Source organism: Chionomys nivalis, chromosome 4 (assembly GCF_950005125.1).
Source record: "Chionomys nivalis chromosome 4, mChiNiv1.1, whole genome shotgun sequence".
NCBI lineage: Eukaryota > Metazoa > Chordata > Mammalia > Rodentia > Cricetidae > Chionomys > Chionomys nivalis.
The window spans coordinates 66,923,308-66,948,777 of NC_080089.1; the positions used below are offsets into that span (position 1 = coordinate 66,923,308).

The 25,470-nt window shown below is 46.3% G+C and overlaps 1 protein-coding gene across 3 annotated transcripts in view; it reads right to left on the reverse strand.

Annotated features, from left to right (window-relative positions):
- Tln2 (talin 2) overlaps window positions 1–25,470 on the reverse strand; it is a 422,622-nt gene that overhangs the window by 346,855 nt on the left and 50,297 nt on the right. For 2 of the 3 annotated variants that reach the window (XM_057766343.1, XM_057766341.1), the window contains exon 2: window positions 38–127. The exons of the other annotated variant lie outside the window; for it this stretch is intronic. The gene's annotated coding sequence lies outside the window, so the exon portion shown is untranslated. The remainder of the gene's footprint in view (window positions 1–37; window positions 128–25,470) is intronic. 3 annotated transcript variants of the gene reach the window in all.

The window sequence follows — 25,470 nt, forward strand, 5'->3', positions numbered from 1 at the left end:
TTTAGGCTCATGAAATAGCAATATGGCCATTACTCACAGTCTTCAACAAGATGATCCAGAAATTTAGGGACATCCAAGCACCAGAGGAGCCTCAATTCCAGTCCAGATGTTACCCTGCAGCAGCGCACTGAAGGAAACACAAATGTCAGTTCAGAGACCTCAATAAGAAATGTATTAGTTAGCCAGGTGTGGCGGTGCATGCCTATAATCCCAGTACTTGAGAGATAGTTGCAGGCAGAACTTGGAGTTAGAGGCTAGCCTGGTCTATAGAGCTAGTTTCCGGATAGCCAGGGCTACACAGAGAAACCCTACCACACACACACACACACACACACACACACACACACACACAAAAAAAAAAAAAAAAAAAAAGTTACTCACTTACTCATTTCTTTGGCAAAATACTTGATAAAAAGAACTTAAGGAAGAAAAGACTTATTCTTATTCTGGCTCATTTTTCAAGAGTATAGTCCATCAGGTACACCAAGTAAGGACAGCATGGCAACAAGAACACGAAACTGAAAGCCACATCATCCAATCAGAAAGCCGAGAGAAGAATGCTGGTGCTCACTCATTTTTTTACTCAGTGCAGGGTCCCAGCCCATGGAATGGTGTCATCTACATTTACTGGTCTCTTCACCTCAGTTAACCCAATCTAGAAACCCTTTCAGAGACATGCCCAGAGGTTTGTTTCCATGGTGATACTGAATCCCATCAAACTGGCAATCAAGATGAACTATCACAGCAGGGGAGCAACATTCTCACCACAGCGAACACTCCTGATTGGATTTCAGATGACGAAGAAGTAGGAGTGGAATTCCTGATCTCCAGGCTGGGTGCAGCCTCAGAGCTGGCAAACTCCCCATCTTCAGACAGAGAAAGAGACTCCATAACCCTGCTGCAGATCAAGCAGAGCCTCTCAGAGCCCAGACTGGGGATGCAGGGGCCCTTGGAGACCAATGGCTGGAGGTGTTGTGTTCAGAGATGACGCCAAGGCAAAGAACACAGAACAGCAGCCCAGGATCAGGACCAACAACAGGCAGTTACCTTCCTAGTAAAACTCTGTGTCTAAATAAATGTGATTCTTGTTCTGTCTGGCTCTAGACAGGGGAGGAGACAAAGTAGCCTACAGTTCCAAATCATAACCATTTGCCTACTTCATTCATATTCTCTCCCTCCTCTCTCCTTCCCTTCCCTTTTCCTCCCTCCTCCCTTTTCCTGCCTCTCTCCTTCTTCCCCCTCCCTCCCTCTCCATCCTTCTCCCCCTTCTGCCTCTCTAATCAAAAAAGACCTACATCAGTCAAGCCAAGGTTCCCGGTTTCCCTCAAAAAAAAAAAAAAAAAAAAAAAATCAGGGTTAAAAAAGCAGCAAAGCCATTCTTTGTGTGTGTCCATAAGATTATCTAAAACCTTCAGCAAGAAATCTAAAGATATAAAAAACAAATTCAAGTCTTTGAGAGGTAAAGACCATAGACCAAGAGAGAACATTCCATCTCTGCACTTCAAGTTGGCAAACCTGGGAGGACCTGAATCTGAGACGCTCTCCAGAAGCTAATATTTCATTCTTGGTCCCCGGCTGCTGGCTGTTACTCTAAGAAGCTGTAGGACCTGAAGGAGATGGAGGGTAGCTAAACCAGTTTAACAGCCGCATGCCTTTGAAGGGTAGAACTGGCCCCTAGTTCTGATCCATCACCAACTGGGGAAATTCTGACATGTACTTCTGCCACCCTGAACTCCACCACGTATCCCTTGCCATGATAGGACGAACCCTCTAAAGCGGTGAGTCAACTGTAATATTTCCTCCCTGGAAGAAAGCTGTGTGTGTTGGGAATTACAACCAATTGATATGAGAACCAAGGGACCAGAACACATCCCAAGAAATGCTTGGGAACCATAGATGACATTCAAGGGACCAGAGTCCACCCCAGGAAATGCTTGAGGACCATCGGAATTAGGACATCTTAAGGCACAGCAAACACACTCCTGTCCTGTTTCATTCTGATGAACTGAAATAGACAATCAAAATACTCATTCTGTACGAAATGAGGCTTCTGATTATGGTCTGGGTTCTTAAATTAAATCTTTACCCAATTATACATTGAAACATAATCTTCCAAACAGTTGCCCCTCCTCCTGGGTTTTAGCTGCAGCTGGTCCTGACTACTAACCACTGTTACCCAGCAGCTTATGCCCAACCAGCGGATGCCATAACAGCTCCCCTGTGCAACGCGGAGTAAGGTAAGGAGACGAGGTAAGGCCAAGGCACTCACTGATACAGACTGACAACCCTCCTCACTCTGGGAACACAGAGCCGAATAAACTTCACATGGAGTTGGCTTCTACATAGTAGAATGACTTGCCTGCTTGAGGAAGGGGCTGTCAGTCTTTAGCAATCTGAGCGGCTGTGTCTCTTTGGCGTTCATTATTACGTTGGTGTAACACAGTTATGTTAGTGACAGTCTGTCTGTAGAGTCAGCGCCAGCCTTCCTCAACCCCCATCCCACATACACTAAATGGGGATTTGGATCTGTTTCCCCAAAGATCCATTACTTTTTTTTATAAGACAAAGTTAAGGTTTCTTTTGCACAAAGCAGAATTCAGACAGTGAGGTCATTTGTTTGGAAACTACAGCAACCATTCCAATTTTTTTTTTCCTTCTGTGTTCACATTCTAGTTACTCTGGATCATGAGAGGGAGACGGAGATTTCAGAGAAAAATGCAAAGGCTTCTTGGGCCACCACATGGTCAAGGCCTCCACACCAGGAAACACAGGCACATAGCTAACTGATCACTTCCCATCCAATAGTTAGACACCCAAGGAAACCAGTGAAGACACAGACAAAGCAAATCAAAGACTAGAAATAGTCAACAGTCCCTAGGTCCATCTAAACAAACATATAAAACCCTCCCACAATGTCCACAATGTTCCTTAGTCTTAAAGGAGAAAACAGACTGGGAGTAAGGAGCATTGCAAGCTCCTCTGAAAATCCAATGGCCCTTTAATGCCTAAATGGAGAACAGTCAATTGTTCCTCAGTGTAAAGATCCTACATTACCATATCCCAGAGCCCTCTTCTTTAATCTCTCAACTATCCCCAAGTCCTCCGCAAGCAGAGTCCTGAATGGCAGCCTGTTCTGTGAAGTAATCGCATCAGCAGGGAACGCTGGCTTCTTGAAGCAGGTGCGGCGGACAGTGTGGCTGTCCTGGAAGCCAGGACTGCTCAGGACTGCTAGAGCTCTCAGCTAAGAGCCTCGGCATGGGTCTTCTTTTAGAAAGCTAGAGTAGGGCTCAGTACTCAACTTTTCAAGATTTATGGAAATAATAATAGATAAAAGCACATAAAAATATGCAGTTTTCATAAGAGACAGAAAGGGAACGGATGTAGATGAGAGCGACGGTGAGGAGGAACTGGGAGGAGGAGAGGGAGAGAAACCATAATGTGAGAAAAAAAATCATTTTCAATAAAAATTTAAAAAATAAAAATAAGAGCTGGGCAGTGCTGGCGCATGCCTTTAAACCCAGAACTTGGGAGGCAGAGGCAGGTAGATCTCTGAGTTTGAGGCCAACCTGGTCTATAGGAGCTACTTCCAGGACAGCTAGGACTGTAATACAGAAATGCCCTGTCTTGAAAAAACAAAATAAAATAAATAAATAAGAATAAGCAAACAAATACATAAAAGAATATGCATAATAATCATTTGTTAGTGTATAAAAACTAGGAAATTAGCTACTAAATATTTTGTGGACATGCCATATTTTAGTGAATTTTCAATGCAATTTTGTTTCCTTTTTGAAAGGATTTTTATTCTTCTTAATTATATGCATATAGCAAAAATATATGCAAATTTATGCAGGTGTCCACCCACAGAGGCCCAATCCCCCTGGAGCTGGAGTTGAGGTACCTCTGAGCTGTTCAGCGTGGGTTCTAGGAAACAAACCAGAGCAGTGTATGCTCTAACTGCTGAGGCATCTCTCCAGTACTTTGTTTTCTTGTTTTAAAGATTTATTTATTTTTATATGTATGTGAATGCCTACTTGTCTATATGTGTATCACATATCTGTAGATGCCCCTGGACGCCAGTACAGGGTGTCAGACCCCTGAGAAACTAGAGTTACAGGAAGGTGTGAACCACCAGATATGGGTGCTGGGAACTGAACTTGGGTCCTCTGGAAGATCAAAACCATCTCTCCAGTCCTATAAATTTGTTTTCTTAAGATTCTAGTCTCAGATCATATTTCATTCAAAAACCAAGAGTGTTTTCCCAACAATAATCTAGATGGGTATTCCAATTATTTTATGTTACTAAATCTTCACATCTAAGCACAAATATCTGGACCTGCTGAGAATAAATAATCAATATTTTCATTTTTAAGACATAGAAATGCTGGTCACCTCTTAGGAGAAAGGAAGGCATGGATTCCATGGGTATTCCTTTTACTCCTTATGAAGGACCCCTCCCAGCTATGCTGGGCTTGAATTCCTAAATTCCGGTGATCCTCCTCAGCCTCCCAGTTAAATGTGACTACAGGCAACTGACCCCAGAAGGGGCCTTGAAAATCTACCTAAATGTTTTGGGTTTTTTTTGGTTTTTCGAGACAGGGTTTCTCTGTAGCTTTGGAACCTGTCCCAGAACTAGCTCTTGTAGACCAGGCTGGTCTCGAAGGGGCCTTGAAAATCTACCTAGATGTTTTAAGAATCACAATACAACATTAAAAAATAAAACAAACAAATAAAAATCACAAAACAGATTCAAGCCAGTAACAGGAATCTACTGGGATTATTCTGAGAATTATTCTCAGCCTACCTTAAGATGCCAGAAAAAAGTGAAGTGAGCCCAGAGTTTGTCAAGGGCGGGGTTTGACAAGCCAGGCAGAGGCTCTAGAGACATCTCCTATAAATACAACTTCTCTTTGGAAAGTCTACACTCTGGCACAGTCCTGCATTCCGAGCTCACACCATGCTGGGCCAGCACTGGGTATCTGCGCACCCAAGGGTCTTCTCTGACACATGCTGCAAGTCTATTTCCTGCGGCACATGTGTTAGTTACCAGGAACAATGTCCTTATGCTGTCCTTAGCAGCGAAGGGACAAGACGAGCCAGGCATTCTGCAGATCTGGGAGGACTTTGCTTCCTTCTATGAAGATGCTAACCCCAGGTCCCTTCACACACCTCCCATGACCTCATCCTCTCTTTGCATTTCCTATGAAAACTCTGCTCATTGGTAGGATCAAGTCAAGTCATCCATCGCCATAAGATGGATAAAAGGTAGAGAGATGTGGACAGTATGTCTAAATCTCTAGCCCTCCCCACGCTCATCAGAAGCATCTTGACCGAATTAGTGAGTAAGAGCATGCTATCCAGACAAGTCTCACAGGAGACAGAGTTTGTCATCTTTTAAGTCAATATCCTCATTCCTCTCACGTTGCTAAAACAGGAGACAGGAGACCAGAAAATTGATTTTTAAAAACAAACAAAAACAAAATAAAACACATTATTTATGAGGTTCATATGCAGGCAGGGCCTTCATGACATATCATCCCATGGTAGCAGGGGTAAGGGAGTATGACATATCATCCCATGGTAGCAGGGGTAAGGGAGTAAAAGGGTGAGAGGGGACTGAAGTGGCCTTGGCACTACTATAGTGTGTAGAGTATGCACATCTGTGGGTAGGTGCATGTGTGCCTATACATAGAGGCCAATGTTGGCATCAGACATGCTTCAAGCGCTGTCTACTTTGGTGTTTTGAGACAGGGTCTTTCACAAGGCCTTGGGGCTCTCCAGTTAAGCTACACTAGCTGACCAGCACTGCTTGGGATCACAGGCATGTGTTACAATGCCCAGCTTTTTACATGCAAGTTCTCGTGCATGTAAGGCAAGCATATTTAGCCCAGACAGCCCAACAAAGCTATCTCCCGTGTCCAAAACCTACTCTTAAAATAGCTGATGCACTCTCATGGCAATGGTATCAGTGCAAGCACAGGCATGGCCCTCATGACCTAAAATCCTCTTCCCAGGCCTGACTCCCAATACTTTCACTGGGAACTAGATTACACACAGGGACTTTGAGGGACATTTAAATTTCAGTAGTTATAATAATCAAAAACTGACACTTACTTAGTGACATTTTGAGCTGGTTTTTGGCAGTGCACATGACCTAACACCCAGGAAAGGCACACAGGTCTAATTATTCTAGTTCCTTTTCCTCTACCGAGGGTCTCCTCTTCTTTCCTAAGTCTGCTATTTAAAAAGCAAAACGAGGAACACAGAACTGACTTTTCAAGATGTTTGTGTGTATGTGTGCATGTGTGTCTATGTTTACTTGTTTACATGTTTACATTCATGAGCGGGTACATGTGTTCTACTATATGCATGCACATACAATTTTTGCCTGGCTCACAATAATAGCTTTACAGGGAAACCATTGTTAATAGCTCAGGAAAAGCCAAGTCTTGCCAACTCCAAAAGAACAAAGAGTTTCAACAACTAAAGTGGGAACATAATGACCTCACCCCCTCAAGCTCCCACCCCTAAGCCTGTGTATGGGGGGACCCTTTTCAGATTTGGAGTGCTCCCTTATAAGTCCCATTCCACCCTGGAGGATGAGGTGGGAGGATGGCCAAGCCAGGAAACAGATTCCAGAGGTGGCTCTTTGATATTTAGCCCAGACAACCCACTGGTCATCAGGGTTCCTCCACCAGGCAGAGGCTGGAACTCTCAGTGAGGCTCGAGACCTCTCAGTCTACCTGCAGGCATTAGTCACTGCCCCCAGCTGCTAGTTCCTGTCCAGTGAGGGCCTGAGCCAGGACTAAAATGCACTGTCTGATAACAGCCCTGTGTCTCTGCAGCACTCGGCTATTAACCCTTAGCTCCCAGTGACTCACACAAGTGGGCCCCTCACAGGTCATGTGCTCTGGGCTTGGTGATGCCTGTGTTTCCAGCATTACCAGGACAGACACTGAGAGTGACCTGGAGCAGATCATGAGGCTACAGCGGGGTGAAATCCAAGCAGGAGCCTCGATGCTAACCTCCCCTCTGTTTACTGCCTACATACCTAAGCAGCAGTACTAAAAGGCGAGTAAAAGTTCCTTCCATGGTCTTCAGCTTGTGCGAGCAATGCTCACCCCCTCCTCCATACAGTCACAGTCTCATATTCTCAGGCAATGTCAAGATAAAGTGCTTTAAGTATTTCATCTCTTCCAGTAGCCCCTCTAGGCATCTGTAAAGTAGCAATATTTATTTTATACAGAATGCTTGACACCCATGGCTGAAAGGCCCCTTCATGAACCACCCCCAACACAGTAAATGTGCTTATGTCCTGACCCATGCTGGTATGAAAATGGGGTGCAAGAACAAACCAGATCAAAAATAAATAAATACAGGGGACTGGGGAGGGGGCTGTGTGTGGAAAGTGCGTGTGGTCCAAGCATGCAGACTAAATCTGAAGCCCCAGAACTCATGGAAAAGCAGGTGTAGAAGCATGAATCTGCTCCTAGACAGAGATGAAAGATGGAGTTAGGAGAATCTCCAGAAGCGCTTGGGGCAGCTGGTGTGCACAGCCGCAAATGACAGTGAGGCCATCTCAAACAAGGTGAAAGTTGATAACTGCAGCGGTTTAGATGAGAATGATCCCCACAGCCTCATGTTTAAGTACTTGGACCTTAGTTCATGGAACTGTCTGGAAAGGATTAAGAGGTACGGCTTTGTTGGAGAAGGTACCTCCCTGGGAGTGAGTTTTGAGGTTTCAAAAGACTTCCACCATCCCCAGCCCTGCCCCATCCCCAGCCCTTCCCCATCCCCTGTCCCTGTCTTCTACTTGAAGATCAAGATGTGAGCTCTCAGATGTTCCTGTCACCATGTCTCACGTGGACTCTTAGCTTTCTGAAACTATAAGCCAAATTAAACATTTTTAAAAATAAGTTGTGGGGTTGGGGATTTAGCTCAGTGGTAGAGCGCTTGCCTAGCAAGCGCAAGGCCCTGGGTTCGGTCCTCAGCTTCAGGAAAAAAAAAAAAAGAAAAAATAAGTTGTCTCGGACACTGACATACCAGCAATATAAAAGTCACTAAGACAAGGACTTTCCTTCAGGTTGCTTTGCTATGATGAAATACCATGTCCAGAGCAACTTTGGGAGGAAAGGTTTATTTGGGTTAGCTTTCCTAATCACTGTTCATCTCAAAAGAAGTCAGGACAGGAACTCAAACAGGGCAGAATCCTGGAGGGAAGAGCTGATGAGGAGGCCATGGAGGAGCGCTGCTTACTGGCTTGCCCCACATGGCTTGCTCAGCCTGTTTTCTTATTGAACCCAGGACCACTGGCCCAGTGATGGCCCCACTCACAATAGGCTGGGCTCTCCACCATCAATCCCTTATGGAGGCATTTTTTTCAATTTGAGGCTCCTTTCCTTCCAGTGATTCTACCTTGTGTCAAGCTGGCATAAAACGATCCAGCACAAGGATCAACACTCCAGGTTATCCTTAGATCGCCACATACAAACACGGTATGCTACTGTGCCAACATAAACACACACACACACACACACACACACACACACACACACTGTACTATTAGGCTCTGCTACCTGAAAGAAGCTTTAGCACTGCCTCCCACTCCACCCCCACCCTCCCGAGGACACTTTTGGAAACAGGCTATCAGCTGCATCTCCTCCCACTTACAGAGCAGTCTCTTCCAGCTCTCTCCTCCTCTCCCCACCAGCAGCCCCATCCCCCACCATACTGTGCTCAGTATGAGAAGACTGTCTCTCTCAACCAGCAGCTGCTGCAAGGTAAGGCTGTCCTGTCCTACACAAGAGTAGTACCTACTGAGGGCCTACTGAGGGCCTAGTGTCCAGGACACTGATGAGGAGGAAAGGGGACATGTGAGGAAGCCCATTCTTGCAGGATAAACAGTGTGGAGAGGGGGCAGGGTACCACGGCATTACTCCACATTCTTTCCCCTCATCCCCTTCTCCGGAATCCAGAGTCATTTAGTGACTCTACAATCAGCCCTGAAAACTCAAGGACTAGGATCTGGGAAGAGCACTCAGTCAACAAAGTGCTTGCGCACTTTTTCAAAGGCCAGGTGTGATGATACAGGCTTATAGAACCTGGGGAGGCGGAGGCCAGCACAAATAAACACCCAGCTTCTGTCATCATCAGTCAACAGCAAGACAGCAGAAAGGGACTCAGAGCAGAGGTGCCCTCCTGTGCCTTCCACACTGTGGGCAACACTGCCGGGGGGTGGGGGGGGTGTCCAGCTTCCTCCTTTCTGGCCTGTGCTTGACATTCTCCTCTGCCTTCAGGACAGACTTCCAATTTCTTACTTGAAACACCAGGGCCCTCAGACTCCAGACTCCCAGCTGATCCCTGACTCAGTTCTGTTCCCACCTTTCCCACACAGACACACACCACAGAGCGGTCCCAAGGGGGTGTCTGGTGTCTGAAGCTCTCTCCCCACTTCTACCACATCCTGCCCTCGCTGTGGGGTCTGTGCTCAAGTCATTCCCTCTGGAAAAGCATCTTTTCACCCTATCTTCCCGATATAAATATTCCTTCCTCAAAACCCAGCACACCACCCCCAGCCTCCAACAGGACTCTGGCCCTGCTCTCTGTTTCATACTGAGCAACTTCACACCGGATGGCTCCAGGATTACAGACAAGCAACACTGCTGTGACAAGATACCTCACAAAAGCAATTGAAGGCAGCATTCATTCTGATTCACATTTTCAGGCACTCCATGAGGATGGGCAAGGCATGGCAGCAGGAACAGCTAGTCATGTGGCACCCATAAACAGGAAGCAAAGAGGAATGGATGCTGCTACTCAGTTGGCTTTGTCTTGTCTATTTAATCCAGGACCCCAGCCAATGGAATGGCAGCACCTACACTTGTGTGTCTTCACCCCTCAAGGGAATCTAGAAACTCCCTCACAGATATAGTGAGGCTTGCCTCCTGGATGAGTCTAGATCTCGTCAAGTTGACAATCCACACTAACCACCAGAGTTCTCTTCTGGAGCGCTTGTACCTAACCCACTTTTATCTTTCCACCCCACGGAGCATCCAGTACAGACTTTAACTGATGGTGAGGACTTGGGTAACCCCGCTGGGCTCACTTCTCCTACTTCTAGAAGTGAGTCATACCAGGTCAAGGAGTGGCTCATCTGTGCATACTCTATCAGCATAAAAGACTCCCACCACATCGGGCCCTCTTTCTAGGATCTAGTACACAAAGGTCACAACCAAATTTCTTCCACAAACTTCAAGACTCCCCTGGGGCCAATGTGAAAAGTTGGTGGCCTCAGAGTGAGCACCTGTCCTTATAAAGAACAGCTTCAGGGCAAGTGTCATTGTGAAATGAATTTAATTTTGAAAGCTATCTGTTCACCCATCTTTCCTTCTGACTCATCCTGTGTGCATGGTTCTAAAATCACAATTCCTGGGCCAGGGAGACAGTTCTGCAAGGAAAATGCACACCATGAGAGCCTGACAAAAGCAGTCCAAGCGCTGAAACCCAGATAAAAAGCCAGATGCAGAGGCATGCTCTGTGCACTCCCAACACACCCATGGAAGATGGTGGGCAGAGAATGGAGAATGCCAGGGGGCTGGACTAGCTGGCCTGGAGTGTGCAATATGGCAGAAACAGGAGAGACGCTGCCTCACAATAAAAAAAAAAAAAACTGACTTCTAAAAGTTATCTTCTCTCTCTCTCACACACACATACACACACACACACACTCTCACAACACTCTCACACACATTCTCACACGCACATACACTCTCACACACACTTTCACACACACTCACACACACATTCTCTCTCACACACACTCTCTTAGTCTCTCTCTGTCTCCCTCCCTCCCTCCCTCCCTCCCTCCCTCTCTCTCTCTCTCTCTCTCTCTCTCTCTCACTCACACACACATACAAACTTTAGTTTTTGGTTTGATTTTTTTTCTCTCTGTAGCTTTGGAGCCTGTCCTGGAACTAGCTCTTGTAGATGAGGCTGGCCTCGAACTTACAGAGATCTGCCTGCCTCTACTTCTTGAGAGCTGGGATTAAAGGCATGCACCACCGCCATGCTAACCTAACTTTACAAAATAAATGAGAATTCCCAGGTCAGTGCGTTTTCTTACAAAAGGATAGGAATGGTTCTATTCTCAATGCTCCTCTTGGATGGAGGCTCTACTCCCATGCCTCAAAGAAAATCAGGAAGCAATATTTGATCTCAGTCAAGAAGGCTCTGGAATCCCACCCACCCCCATCAAACAAATGTTTCTCATTTGATCCAAACTCTCTCAATTACAAGCCTAAAGGAGACCAAGGAAACCCACTACCACCTACTCCCGCTTTGATGAGACATTTAAAGTGGTTGCTTTCGTCAGCCAGCCAAGCAGATGATTAACAAACGGTTACCAAAACTGGGCTGCAGTTTGCTTGCGAGCGAGCATTCCTTTGCTACTCAGCCAGGCTCTACCTGTAACTCACTAGTACACCAGGCCGGCCTTGAACTCATATTAGTCCACCTGCCTCCTAAGTGCAGCCTCCACCATGGCTGGCCTCCATTAAAGCAGCCTGCAGCACTGGGGAGACAATTCCAACTAAAGCCTTGGCCATTTGTTTCTATCTAAAGAATAATCTTGCGACCAGGGCTGCACCTCACTTAGCAGAGCACTCACTGAGCAAGTGAGAAGCCCAGGGTTCACTCTCTAGCACGGCATGGTGCACACGCCTAGACATGGTGGCACACGCCTGTGATTCTAGCATTCCTAAGGTGCTGGCAGGAGGATCAAGAATTCAAAGTTATCCTTTGCTACATAGGGAGTTCAAGGCCAGCCTGGGCTACATGGGATCCTATCCTCCCTTCTCTCACCCCATAAAATCAGCACAAGCATTAATATCAAAAGATAACGTTTCCAATGACTTCAAAAACAGATACTGAGTGATGATGGTACCCCAACACCCCAATTTTCCCACCTCAGTAAACCCCTGCTCTGAGGGAGCTGTTTCAACCTTCACATTGACCATTGTCTCTCAGAGGTATTAATTCTCTGACATATTTCCTAGGTTTGACAAACTGAGGTCACACTTAGGTACAGCCCAAGCCCATTCCCTTCCTGGTTCTGGTTCCAAGTTCATAATTCAGATTAGAAGCCAAATGCTTGGACTCTTCAAAACCAGGACTGTGGCAGCCCATTCTTCCCAAGGTCCTCTCAGGTAACCGGTATGTCAACCCAGCCAAGAGTCTACACCAAAACTGTATCTTTTTTGCTGCTGTTCTTCTTGCTGTTGCTCCAACTAGAATTTTGAGGTGCAGAAGTGGCTTTGGGGTTCCTATAGCCCAAGAATTTCCAGGCTCTCTGGCCAGAACCAAAGGCAGAGGAGTGCCAGCCAGCACTGAGAAGCCATGCACACGGGCTTGTTTTCATCTCATTTATGGGATCCTGTATTCTAGCTTATTCAATACTCGCATGCTTACTTTCATACTAGAACAAGCTTTTACCTTCCATATCCCCTCAGAAACCTTAAGGCTACAGCGCATGCTTTGCATTTGTTTCATAATTTATGTTTATTTCATAAATTCAGACTTACCACTTAGCCCTTCAGCTCCGTGCCAAAGGCAGCAATTTAGTGTCTTCCCTTCCTCCCACAGGGAAGGAGCCGACTGCCAAAATATATCAGGCCACTCAAGCAAGGAAGGACTTGGAGGTAGACCCAGATCTTTGGACACTGTTCAGGAGCTCGTTGCCTCCATAGAGCCACACAGTTCACAGCCACTCAGTTACTCTAACTCATAAGGCCATGATCGACCTTTTAATCTCCCCATACACCTGCTACATATTGGGGTATGTTAAGATTGGTGAGCTTCCACCTCAAGCTTGACCCAAGGTCTGTGAAAGGGGACTGATTCTTTACTGTCACCGGATTGCTAAAACTCATCAGCTTTGAGAATATTTATTCCCCAGCCATCACCTATTTTGTTCCCATTCACTCCCATTTGCAAAATTAAAAATATAAGCTGTTTAGTGGACACAGTCACGGAGCCAGTGTGATAATAACCTTCCTGTTGCTATGGCAGATGTCTGAGGTCAACAACTTACAAGGAGGCAGTATTCATTTCAGTTCCTGGTTTTGAAATATTCAGTCCATGGTCTCTTAGCCCCACTATGTTAGACCTATGGTAAGGCAGAACGTGACGGCAGAAAAAAACACGGTGAAGCCAATCTGCTCACCTCGTGGTGCTTGGAAAATGATGAGCAAGAGAGGAGAGGCTGGAGTTTCGATCACTCCTTCCTGCAATGACCTAACTTCTCTTACTAAGCTCTGCCTCTCAGTTTCTCTGACCTCCCAAAAGTACAAAAGGCTTCCCAAACCTGAGACCCCAGAGACACTCTAGCAGCCAGAAACATCACCCTCTACAACAGCAGCAAAGACTAAAAATAAGACCAAGCAAGGCCACATCTGCTCAAAGGAAACCTCATCACAACCATAGGCTCAAGTGAGAACTTTCCTAAGGACAGCTTTTGAGCCAGTGCTAGCTACTGTAACTATTCTACACGTTATTAATAATTAGTAAAGATTCCAGATGTATATTTCATACTACAAAGTAAAATGGGGAGAGGGCCACACTAATAATGAAGTTGTGTTTGGGAACTATAGGGGATGTCATACACACTTTTATTGGTCATTTATCCTTGGGTGTGCATGTGATCATGCAGAGGGCCTCACCATGTATACAAAAATCAGAGGACAGCCTTGCCTGCTTGAGGTCTGGTTTCTTGATTGCAGTTGCATCAGGCTAGCTGGCCCCCAGACTTCTGGAGAGTCTCCTGTCTTCATCTCCCATCTTGGTGTAAACTGCTAGTGTTACAGATGCATGCTACCAAGTGGAGCTTTATGTGGGTTCTGGGGACCTGAACTTGGAACTTCCCGCTTGCATGACAAGTACTTTACCCACTGAGCCATCTCTCCTAGCCATCAGACACATCCCAAGGCAGTCTAAACAGGGAGCAATTTCTATCTCTAGGGGACATGTGGCTATGTCTAGAGACAACTTTAGCTGCCATGGCTGCAGGGAGCAAGCGTGTCATTGTCGTTTGTGTCCCAGAGGACGAGAATGCTGCTCAACACTCTACGATGCAGAGGACACCCTCCACAGCAAGAACTGCTGTCTGACCCAAAGGTCAGGGGTACTGGAGGTGAGAAGTCTGAGCCTAACAGTACCAGGAAGAGATGGAGCTGTAATCTTCCTGGCAGTGGCCTGCTCCTTCTGGACATAGCTGAACTTCCTGCATCCCAGGAGAGGTATGGAGGCAGAGAACATGGCCCGTTTGAAGGATTTCTATTCCCTCGACTGCGTCCAGTACTAATTCTCAAGCCTACCAGTTTGGTGGCTCTCCAGGTCTAAGGGGCATTGCCCAGGAAGCCTCTCAAAGCCTTACAGCATCTGCCTAGGAAGGAAGAGCAATGCTGTAGGCGTTTACTGCTCCACACTGCCACCCACCAAAGCACTGCGGACTTCACCACCTTATTTTAATTCTAAAACCCTATGATCCTAGTTAGTCGACAAGAGCATAGGCACAGACACTTCACTTTGAATTCTAAACTCTGTTTTGCAAAAATGTGCCAAGCAAAAAAAAGGAGAAGAAAAAAACAGCTTAAAAAAATGACCTCAAGTATATGCAATATACTTATAAAGATTTTTGCATACCCGTTGTTCTTGGCAACCATACACCAGCCCATCACCCTGGCTTTTAGGGTGGATCAAGTACTACACCAACTGCTTTATGGACAGAGAAAGCACATGATTGCCTTGCCAGTCTTAAGACATTCTCCTTTGGCTCTAGCTGACCCACAGCTCTAAAGACAGGGCTTCCCAGAGAGGCTGACCACGCGGGCACATACACCAACAGTCTCTAGGACCAGAGTGCAGGAGCTGTTTAAAAAAAAATAAAAATAAAAATCTAACTCACCAAGCTGCAGAACAGGCTTAGCATTCTAGACCCGGTTACGAATTCATCATTATACCTTCTTTTTAGAAGAGAGTCATGAAGAGTGAACCATGGGCGCAGCAACGCCACATATGGGAGCCCCAACCTCTCTATCACCCGATACAAGGAATCTCCAGACAGCAAGCTGCAACAGTGTACAGAGGACTCCCAGAAGAGAAGGGTGAGGTCCCTGCTAAGGCTGAGGGAAACAGCATGTGTGAATGCTGCTAAGTAGAGGCTAAAGGGCTTAGCACATTTCCTTTGCCTCCAAGAAAAAAGAAAACACCTCCGCTCACCACAAATTTCCTAGCACATCCATCATCCGCAAAGCAAATGAGTGGACCCCAAGAGCGTTGCGAGTGCAGAGCACCAGTTACTAAAGACTCTGAGAGCCTCCACAGACACCCACATGCTGGAACTTGGCAACAGAGAGTTAATGTCCTGGGGCCAAGGCTGCCTCTCAGCACGTTCAAATGTGAAATCATAATAAGGCCACTGAGGGATTTAGTCAGGAGCCCTCCCCTCCACCATCAGATGGAATGGCAAAAATGCGGAGTGCTGGGAGCCGGGACAATTTCATTTTCCTCCTAACCACGCAAAGAATTTGCATTTAAAATGAGCATCTCATCAGCCTTCCAAGAATGCTAATCACTGGCACTAGCATTAGCAGGAAGGAAAGTGATGCCATGCTACCCTGCATTTCTCATTATGGCAACCAAGGTATCTTACAGGCCATAGGACTCTGCTACGTAGCAGCTGCATCTTGCAAGGCGGGTCCAGAGCAACACGCGAAGTGGAATCGAATGGATAAAAGAGAGCAAGGCGACAAGACTGCCGAGGGATCAGGCTTTACTTGCTCTACCATGTCCCAAGGACAAGCTAAGTGGCATCAGGAAACAAGAGATGCCTATGAAAATCAAAGTGGAAGTCAACAGAAGGGCGAACTCTGAAGCCTGTCATTTCTTCCGCAGCTATTAGCTGCATGACAACCAGCAGTGCAAACACTGGGAGCTGTTGGGTGGTGGGGGCAGTGTGAAGTCACCCAGTTAGGAAGGCAATGGTGACGAACACTGGTAAGATCTCTAAGTTAACATCAGTGGTGCCTGGAATCCTAACTAAGAAGCAGAACTTATTTTGTGCATGTGCGTGTGTGTGTGTGTGTGCGCGCGCGTGCACATGTTTGTGTGGGTGCGGTTGCATGTGCACTACTGTATGCATGTATGTAGATGCCCGAGGTAAGCCTTCAGTGTTATTCTTCAGTGACTTCAGTGACTACCCTTGCCGTCTGTGACAGGGTCTCTCTCCGGTCTGGGGCTCTCAGATTTGTCTGGCCAGGGAGGCACAGAGATCTGCCTGTCTTTGCTTTCCCAGCTCTAGGGTTCCAAGTACAAACCACCATGCCTCGTTTCTTCCCAGGAGTTCTGAGTGCTTGTGTGGGCAGCACTTTACTGATGGAAACAGCTTGACTTTTGAACTTGACTTTTGAAGGAAGAGGGACAGATGCAGAGGAGAGCGCTGGGGCATTTTTCTCAACTCCTCGGTCCTTAGGGGTCAGGAAAAGGGGAAGTCAGTGGGTGGTTACTCCACACCAGGGTGGTTTTTAAGTTTATTAAATACCGAAAATCCTTTTCTCTTCTCCACTCACTAATAAAGTTGGAGGGTGAGGAGGAACACACGAAAGCCCCAAGAGGGGTTCAGAGAAGAACTGTCAGAGCTGTGTGACTGGAAACAGGCGGGGGTTACCTCTACCCTAAAGGTGTCTACAAGGGTTCTCATGCCACAGCTACCCCAACCAACCTGTGTGATACAGGGGACTTACTGGGGGACCAGCCGTAGTTTAAGTGCCTCCTCCCACACCCTCTGCCTAGTGGAGGCTGCTCTGCATTGTGGTCAGGAAAAGTTTCCCTAGAGCGAGCTAGCTAGCTTTCCTAACAGGAACATTCTAATTAAGAATGAGCCATAGGGCCTTCCAAGGAGAAAAGAGAACTCTCCAGAGGGTGTTGGTCCAGTCAGAGGACTCCATGTGGTTCCCATTCCCACCGTGGCCCTGCACCAGGTTGCCTTTTAGCTTCATCTTCTGGAAGGAAGGCCTATCCCAGCTGACAAGAGCTACACCCACAGCTCAGGAACATTTCCTCCTGCTCAGAACTCTCATCCAGTCTTCAGCAACTCTTCTTCAAAACAGACTGGACCCTCTAGCTAAGTAAACTTTCCTTGCAACCCTAAGGTACGATACTCCATCATGTTCCAGAGTCACCATCTAGAGCTGGCAATGTCCACCCTGGGAATCTAGACCCTCACAGGACGGGGAAGATGAGTCAATGGCTGAGAACCAGGAACCCAGTGAGTGGGCAGGGCTGGTTTCCAAAACACAGGGCCTTAACAACCTTCCAGCCAGCTCCCTTGAGTGAACAGCCCAGAGGATGTCTGGTAAGCCCAGGCTGGTGGCCAGCTATGAAAAGCAGACAGCGCAGGCCCATCGCCTGGTTCTCTCCTGGAGCTGCCATGAAATGATTTACTACGAAGCTGGGGCAAGTGTCATTCTCATACTATTTTGTTTATTTAAAAAAAAAAACAAACAAAACTCACCACCAAACAGAAAAATGCAGACATAGTCCTTCATCTTGACCGCTACAAAGATTGCGTGTAAGGCTGCCATGCCCCTCAGTGGGTAAAGAGCTTGTCTCACTGTATGACGCTCTGGATACAAGCCCCAGTAGGACATGAAACCCAGGTATAGTGGCACATGCCTATAATCCCAGCACTGGAGAGGGAAGGGACGAAAACTGTGACTACATAGCGAGTTTGAAGCCAGCCTTGGTTACATAAGACAGACTGACTGACGGGAGGTGTGGGGGCAGGGACCAAGTGCCCTGGGCTACGTCAGCAGCCTGGACAGAATCTGCCAACACTTACACTTTTCTCTGCTGAACGAGTAGCTCTTGAGCCAGCAGCAATGTCCTGCAGAGTCGTGCAGTCAGTCTTTCCCCCTGTGCAGCGGTCACTGCACCTGGCTGCTTGTTCTCAGCCTCCCTTTAATTCGTTAGACAGTCTTGCAGAAATGGTCTCCCTCCCCACCAGCCAGACTCAGTGTGGCTTTGCCCCTTCGGTCATCCTAGGGCCTGGGGCAGACTGAGGCCACAGTGGTCTCTCTGCAACTGTTTACTCAATCATTGCATATACTGGAAAATGCAGAACAAACATACTGGAAATGCCTTCCCTGCGGATAAGCCCACCACATCAAAAGGCATAGAGATTATCCATATTAGCTACAGAGTTGAAGTTAGGGAAACTTCCCCAGTGCCCATGTACAGAAGGACAGTGCTGCGGTTGGAACATGAAATGCCCTCATAGGCTCATGTGGTTCCTGTTGTTTTTAAAAACGTATTATTCATTTTAGGGGTATGGGTGTTTTCCTTGCATGTATGTCTGTGCATTATATGCACGCAGTGCCTGCAAAGGCCAGAAAAGGGCATCAGATCCCGAGACCAGAGGGATATATAGTTGTAAGTGGTCAGATGCTGGGAACAAACCTGGGTCCTCTAGAAGAGCAGGTTGTGCTCTTAATTGTTCAGCTGCCTCTCCAGCTCACATATTTTAACATTTTGGTCCTGTGTTTGGGGAGGCTGTGGAGGAAGTAAGTCACTGGGAGCAAGCCTTGATGCTTCACAGCCTGGACGCATTTCCTATGCACCCTTGGATTCCTGAATGTGGGGTGCAATGTGACCTGTCTACTCCTACTCCAGCCGCTGCCATGATAGAAAGGATCCTCCGGGACTGTGGGGCAGAATGGAACTTCCTCCTTCTTGAGACAGGGTCTCACTATGTAGCTCTGGCTGTGCTGAATTCACAGGCTGGCCTTGAACTCACAGATATCCTCCTGCCTCTGTCTCCCAGTACTGGGAGGTGTGCACCACCACTCCTGGCTTCAAACCTTCCTCCTTTAAGCTGCTTCTTGACAGATTCTGGGTCACGATGACAAGAAGGGCAACTGAGAAAGATGAACTATAATAACATGAAGGAAAGGGACACACGGGCGAGACCGACAGACCTACAGCCCTCACAACAAGGCAGACAGGGCCCCTAAACATTATGCTGGGGGAAGAAAAACAGAAACAGAAGGAGTTGGTCAGTCTAGTCATCAAATGTCAAGCCAATAGCTCTGGGAGAAGACGTCATCACTGGTAGGAACCACTGAAGTCTGCTCCCGTTTTCCCTCCTGATCTGTATGCAGGACGCAGGGATCTATTAAGTTCTACATCTGAAAACTTCTCTGTGCTTATTAGTATCTCTCAAACGTTTGGTGAAAACTGATCTGATTTTACATATATTTATTTATTTTATAAGTATGTGTATTGCCTGCATGGATGTACGTGCGGCACATGTGTGCAGAGCCAGAGGGGGTCAGAGGAAGAAACCCGATCTTGAGTTACAGACAGTTACTAGATGATGGCTGGGAACAGTACCTGTGTCCTTTACTGCTGGGTCATCTCTCCAGACCCCAAGTCTTAAACCAAATTTCTCTCTCTAACAGGGCAAACAGAGTAACAAGCAACAGCCTATCAGTTCAGTCCACAGCTTAGCACCTAAGATAGCCATATAGTCCTAGGCCAACCATGATTTGCTGGCTATGAACTAGGATAGAACCATAGGGAGCAGAGGAAGGAAGGAAGAAAAATGGAGCCTGTCCTGGACACCTAAGCCTCAACCCAGAAAGCTTCTGGTGTACATCTCCCTTAGAGCTGAGGGGCTAAAAGAGACAAGACCTAACTGGATCATTATCTTCCTGCTAAGTGAGAAGTAGACCCAGATCTGTGCAGCCAGGCACACCTGTGCACACTCATTTGCAGACGGATGTGTACACGTGTACACACATGTATTCCTACTTCCAACCCTGCCAATGTCTTCACAATTGTATACTCATATCATGAGCCAGAAGAACAGTATAAAGGTAAACAGATACTGGGATCTCAAATGTGTCGTCCTATTAAATAAGCTATTGATAGTTCACCATCTTTGGTCATTCATTCTACTTGTTTCTGCCCTATGAGATAGAAAGACCAGATAAACTGATTTCGTAATTCACTTTTTCAGGGAAACTAGAGTTCACCACTTTCCGATTATAACCCAAGCTGTGGGTCAACAAACATAGGAATGATGGTGTCACTATTATGGCCTTCTTTCATGTCCATCAGTCACAAGATGGAGCAGAAGTGCCAGAGGACTGCATAGCCTGAGGAACCTCAGGATGACAGGGCCATCCCAACCATGCACCACCCTAAAGTTACTGCCTGCAGGGTCTCTCCACCTCCTAAAGGCAAGACATCCCATAAATGGCACCAAATAAGATGAGCAGGGCTGGGGAGATGGCCCGCTGGGTAAAATGCTTGCTGCTGTAAATATGAAGATCTGAATTATGATAATTGGAATGTAATTGGCCCCATAAACTTATAGGAGGGCTTTGAGGTTTCCTATGCTCAACATACTGCCCAGTTCCACAGCACACTTCCTGTAGTCTTCTGATCAAGAAGTAGCCAGAACCACGTCTGCTTGAGCACCTCCATGCTCCCTGCCATGATGATAATGGACTAAGCCTCTGAAACTGCAAGCCAACACCTCAATAAAATGTTTTCCTCTACAGGAGTTGCCATGGTCATGGAGTTTCTTCACAGCAACAGAACCCTAACGAAGATAGAAGTTGGTACCAGGAGTGGGCCATTGTTGTAATAGGCCTGACCATGTTTTTATTTGGAGGAATTTGGACTTCGGTACTTTGGATTAGGAAATCAGTGGTATGCTTAAAGCTCTGCTAATGGGCCATACTAGTAGGAGCATGAAAGACAATGGTGCTAATAGTGATTTGAACTGTCAGACACTGTCAGGTTTCAAAAGGTTTCAGAGGAAAAACATATTAATATGTGGCCTAGGATCATTCTTGTAAATATTTGGTAAAGAATGAGGAGGCTTTTTGTTCCTGTTTGAAGAGTCTTCCCAAGGCTAAAATAGTTTTGGATTAATTCCATTGGAAGAAGAAATCTCAAAACAACTTAGTATACACTCTTTTGTGTGGTTATTAGTGGTCACTCTAATGAAGATTTATAATAAAAAGGAGCAAACTGAGTAAATAAAACATAAAATGTACAGATTGAGAAGAGGGGAATCAGGAAGTGGAATAAAACTAAATCCTGCGTTTAAAGATATAAACAGATTAAGAAATGGAATAAAAGAAGTGGTGACCTCAGGGCAAGATCCTGCCTAGCTAAGTTTCCAATTTGTGAACAGAAATTATAGTAATGCTTAGAGTTAGTTGTGATGGTACACACCTTTAATTCCCGGACTGGGAAGGCAGTGGCAGGTAGATCTGAGTTTGAGGTCAGCCTGGTAGAGATCCATTTCCATGACTGCCAAGCTTAGGCAGTAGAGGACAAAAAGCTGGTAATTGAACAAGCAGGCCATGATCCAGCCCCAGGTGGCAGCAGAACCTCGCAGCTTCAGCCACATGGTTCTGGAGTTAACGGCAGAAGAAGGGGGCTATGGAATTTGCTCCCAAGACTAAGGAAAGCTGCTGAGGTCAGGCATGTGTCAGGAGTGTCCTTGAATGGATGCCAAGAGAGGTCATTGCATGAAGTTGTAAAGGACTAGCCTGGATTGCCTTGGAGGATCCAAGATGTTGGAGATGCCAGGGTCATGGGATCCCTGCAGAGGAAAGCTGCTAACAGAGCGGAACCAGCACAAGACAGAGAAGTGCAATGCAGTCAACAAAGCTGAACAGAGCTGGAGATCTGAAGAGCAGTTTGACATCAGACATGGGGATGCAGAGTTTGGAGTTTGCCCAGCTGGTTTTCTGTCTTGTTCTGGTCCAGTATTTCTTCGCTACGCACCCTTCCCTACATTTTGGAATGGTAATATATATTCTGTGCCACTATATTTTGGGAATATGTGATTTGTCTTTTATTTTGATTATATAGGGGATTACAGTTAACAGATGGCACTGATTTCAGAAGAGTTGTTGAACTTTTAAAAAGACTTTGAGACGGTGATAAGACTACGAGGACTTTTGAAGTTGGATTAATTGCATTTTGCATTATGCATTATGATACTGTTAAAAACTTATGAGAGCCAGGGAATGGAATGTGATTTGGTTAGTTTGAATACTGCTGGTCTGCATAAGATGATAGGGGATGGCACTATTAGGAGGTGTCACTATGTTGGAGAAGGTATAGCTTTGTTGGAGAAAGTGTGTCACTGTGGAGTGGGCTTTGAGGTTTCCTATGCTCAACATACTTCCCAATGTCACAATCCACTTCCTGTTGCCTTCTGATCAAGATATAGACATCACCATGTCTGCCTGAACACCACCATGCTCCCCGCCATGATAATAATGGACATATGAAACTGTAAGCCATCCCCTCAGTTAAATGTTTTCCTTTATCAGAGTTGCTGTGGTCATGGTGTCTCTTCACAGCAATAGAAACCATAAGTAAGACATCAGAATTTTAAAAAGTCTGGCTGAATTGATGATCTCCAGATTCAGTGAGAGACCCTGCCCCAGAAAATAAAGGTGTAGAGCTATTGAAGACACTGGACATTGACCTTTGGCCTCCACATACACACATGCACACACACACACACACACATATACACACATACTCATGTATCTGTTCACATACAAAACCCAAGATACAAACCCAGCCAACCAGACCATTGTCTTCAACCCACAGTTTGTCTCCACCTGATAATTACAAATCAAAAATACACTAAGAACCAGGCCCCTAACATGAATGATCCAAAGCTTGTTACTTTTTTAAGATGTATTTTTATCTTTATGTGTCTATGGCCATGCGTGGAGGAGGTATGTGTATGTGTGAGTGCAGGTGCCTATGGAGTCCAGAAAAAGGAGGCAGTTCTGAGACACTTAACGTGAGTACTGGGAACTAAACTCAAGCAGCAGAATGACCTCGCCTGACATACAGCACAAAGGGACACTGGGAAACGGTCCAGGCACAAGAGCCAAGTTTGTCCCCATTTTCACCATCACTGCATAAGCTCTTTCTGTGACCAAGATGCCAGCATGGCTGCGGAGAAGCAGTTGACCCATAAAGGCGCCGCTGTTGACTCATTCAGGCAAGATTTCCACACTGCAGGGCAGGGAAGCCAAGGCCAACTACACTAGGTAAGAAACAGTGGGATAGACATGAATGTCACACTATCACTGAAAGGAACTGCTTTTTCCACTTTTCTGGCAAAGTCACTTCCAAATTCCACATGCCAAATGTTCCAAGTATGGATAATGGATGACACAAGAGAATCGATTTGAGCTCTGACAGGCCACACAAAAGAAAAACACAACTGGAACCTACCTGGTCAGGTGTAACCACAATGAGGGAGAGGCTGCTGGAGGCCAAGTGGTAAAGTAGAGAAAAGGTGACTTGACCACCATCCCTCATCACCCCTTGAAGGCCAACATACAAACACACACACACACACAAGCATACACACTCACATACACATGCACACACACCCATACCAACACACACAATACACACACAACACACACGAGTGAGCGTTCACCTATACACACTCCTATATACTTTCTCTTTGTCAGGCCCCTCAGCACATCAGAGCTCTACAATCAAGAAGTTGGGGGTGGTGGCACACGCCTTTAATCCCAGTACTCAGGGAGGCAGAGGCAAGCAAATCTCTGTGAGTTCTAGGCCAGCCTGACCAAGTATGAGAAACCCTGTCTTGAAAAACAAAAATAATTTTATAAAAAGAGAAAAGAAAAAGTTGCCGTGGTCATGGTGTCTCTTCATAGCAATAGAAACCCTAACAAGACTACTTCCATCAACAGAGGAATGGATAAAGAAAATGCAGTATATATACATGATCAATTTTTTTCCAGCTATCAAAAATGAAGTCATAGTGCTTGCAGGAAAATGGAGCCAACTGAAGATAATAGTAAGTGACTTAAGTCAATCGTAGGAATGCAAGTATCACACTTCCTGCCATTTGTGTGTTCTAGACTTAATAGACAAAAATCACAGATGTACAACGGGCAGGAAAATAGATGTGAAATCATCTGGGGAAGAAAGAGGGCAAATGGGAGAAGAGGAGGGTAGTGAAGTATGGGGCGTGCTTAAAATACAAACCAATTTACATATAAACTGGTATAGTAAGAATTAAAAGGACAATATATAGCTCATGATTGTTAAGAAACCCCGCTGTGCTGAGCTACTTGCCTCCCTGCATTCCTGCTGAAGCTCCAATCCCCAGTGTGGGATGCTGGGAGATGAGGTCTCTAATAGGATGACACTAGAAGGGTGAGGCACATCCAATAAGATTAGTGTCTTACATTAAAACACGGATGAGAGCGTCTAAATCACAGGAGGCCACAGGAAGCAGTTTGCAGGCCAATAATAGGGCCCTCGCCAGAGGCACGCACCAGACTCTGACCTGACCTTAGAGAGTCCGTTCTCTGGAGCCACGAGGAAATACATTTCTGCTGTTATGTCCATGGGGTTTTGTGATAGGTGGCTAAGCTGACTAATAGAAACCCCAGGAAGACTGCCCTTGATCAGGGGCAGACAACACCAAGGGCAAGTGAGGCAGGAAAGCAGGCATTCACTGGCTGTGAGAATTAGCCAGTCATGCACAAGATCCAACAGTCAGGCCCTTTCCCATGTCCCAGCTGGCTAACCCAGTGCCAGCTTATCAGAGAGCCCAGTATTGCAGGAGGAAAGAGCTAGAAATAAGTAAGTCGCTCAGCAGTACCAGAGTTGGCTCAAAACCCCTTGACTGTATGTGCTCTCCCAGGGAGCTCAGAGCCTAGTAGGCCTTGACAATCTAAACTTAGCCAGAGAAAGAATCTGCTCGGCTCCGCCTGTCTCCTGCGTGGCCCAGTCAGTGTCACTACCTCCTCTGGCAATAACTTGCTTGGGAGTGCTATAAATACCACCTGAGTGATGAATACCAGGAACGGTTTCAGGGTTTCCAGGCACTGGCTTTGTAGTAGGGGTGTCAGATTCAGAGTCTCCTGCACAAGATGCCGACCCAGAGAACACATAAATCTCCTGGGGCCACACCCTGCCGTAGGTCTAGCGATCCACAGAAGACTGAGACGACAGCAAAGGAAAGAGACTGCGGAGACAACCAAGGTGGTAAAGTGTTTGCCTTACAAGCACCGGACCTGAGTTTGAAACCCAGAGTCTACGTGCATTCACTCATTCCTTTGTTTGTTTGTTTGCAATAGGGTCTCACTATGTAGTCAGGCTGGTCTGGAACTCACTACGTAGATACAGCCTGCCCAGTACTCACAGAGATCCACCTGTCTACTTCCTGAGTGCTGGGATTAAAGGCACGGCCCACCACGCCCAGTTAGAATCCTCATTGCTTTGGTTTGGTTTGGGCTGGATTGGTTTTTAAAGCTGGCAATGGTAGTATAGATTCCAGAGCTATAGAAAGAAAGAAAACAGGCAGATTCCTGGAGCTCACTG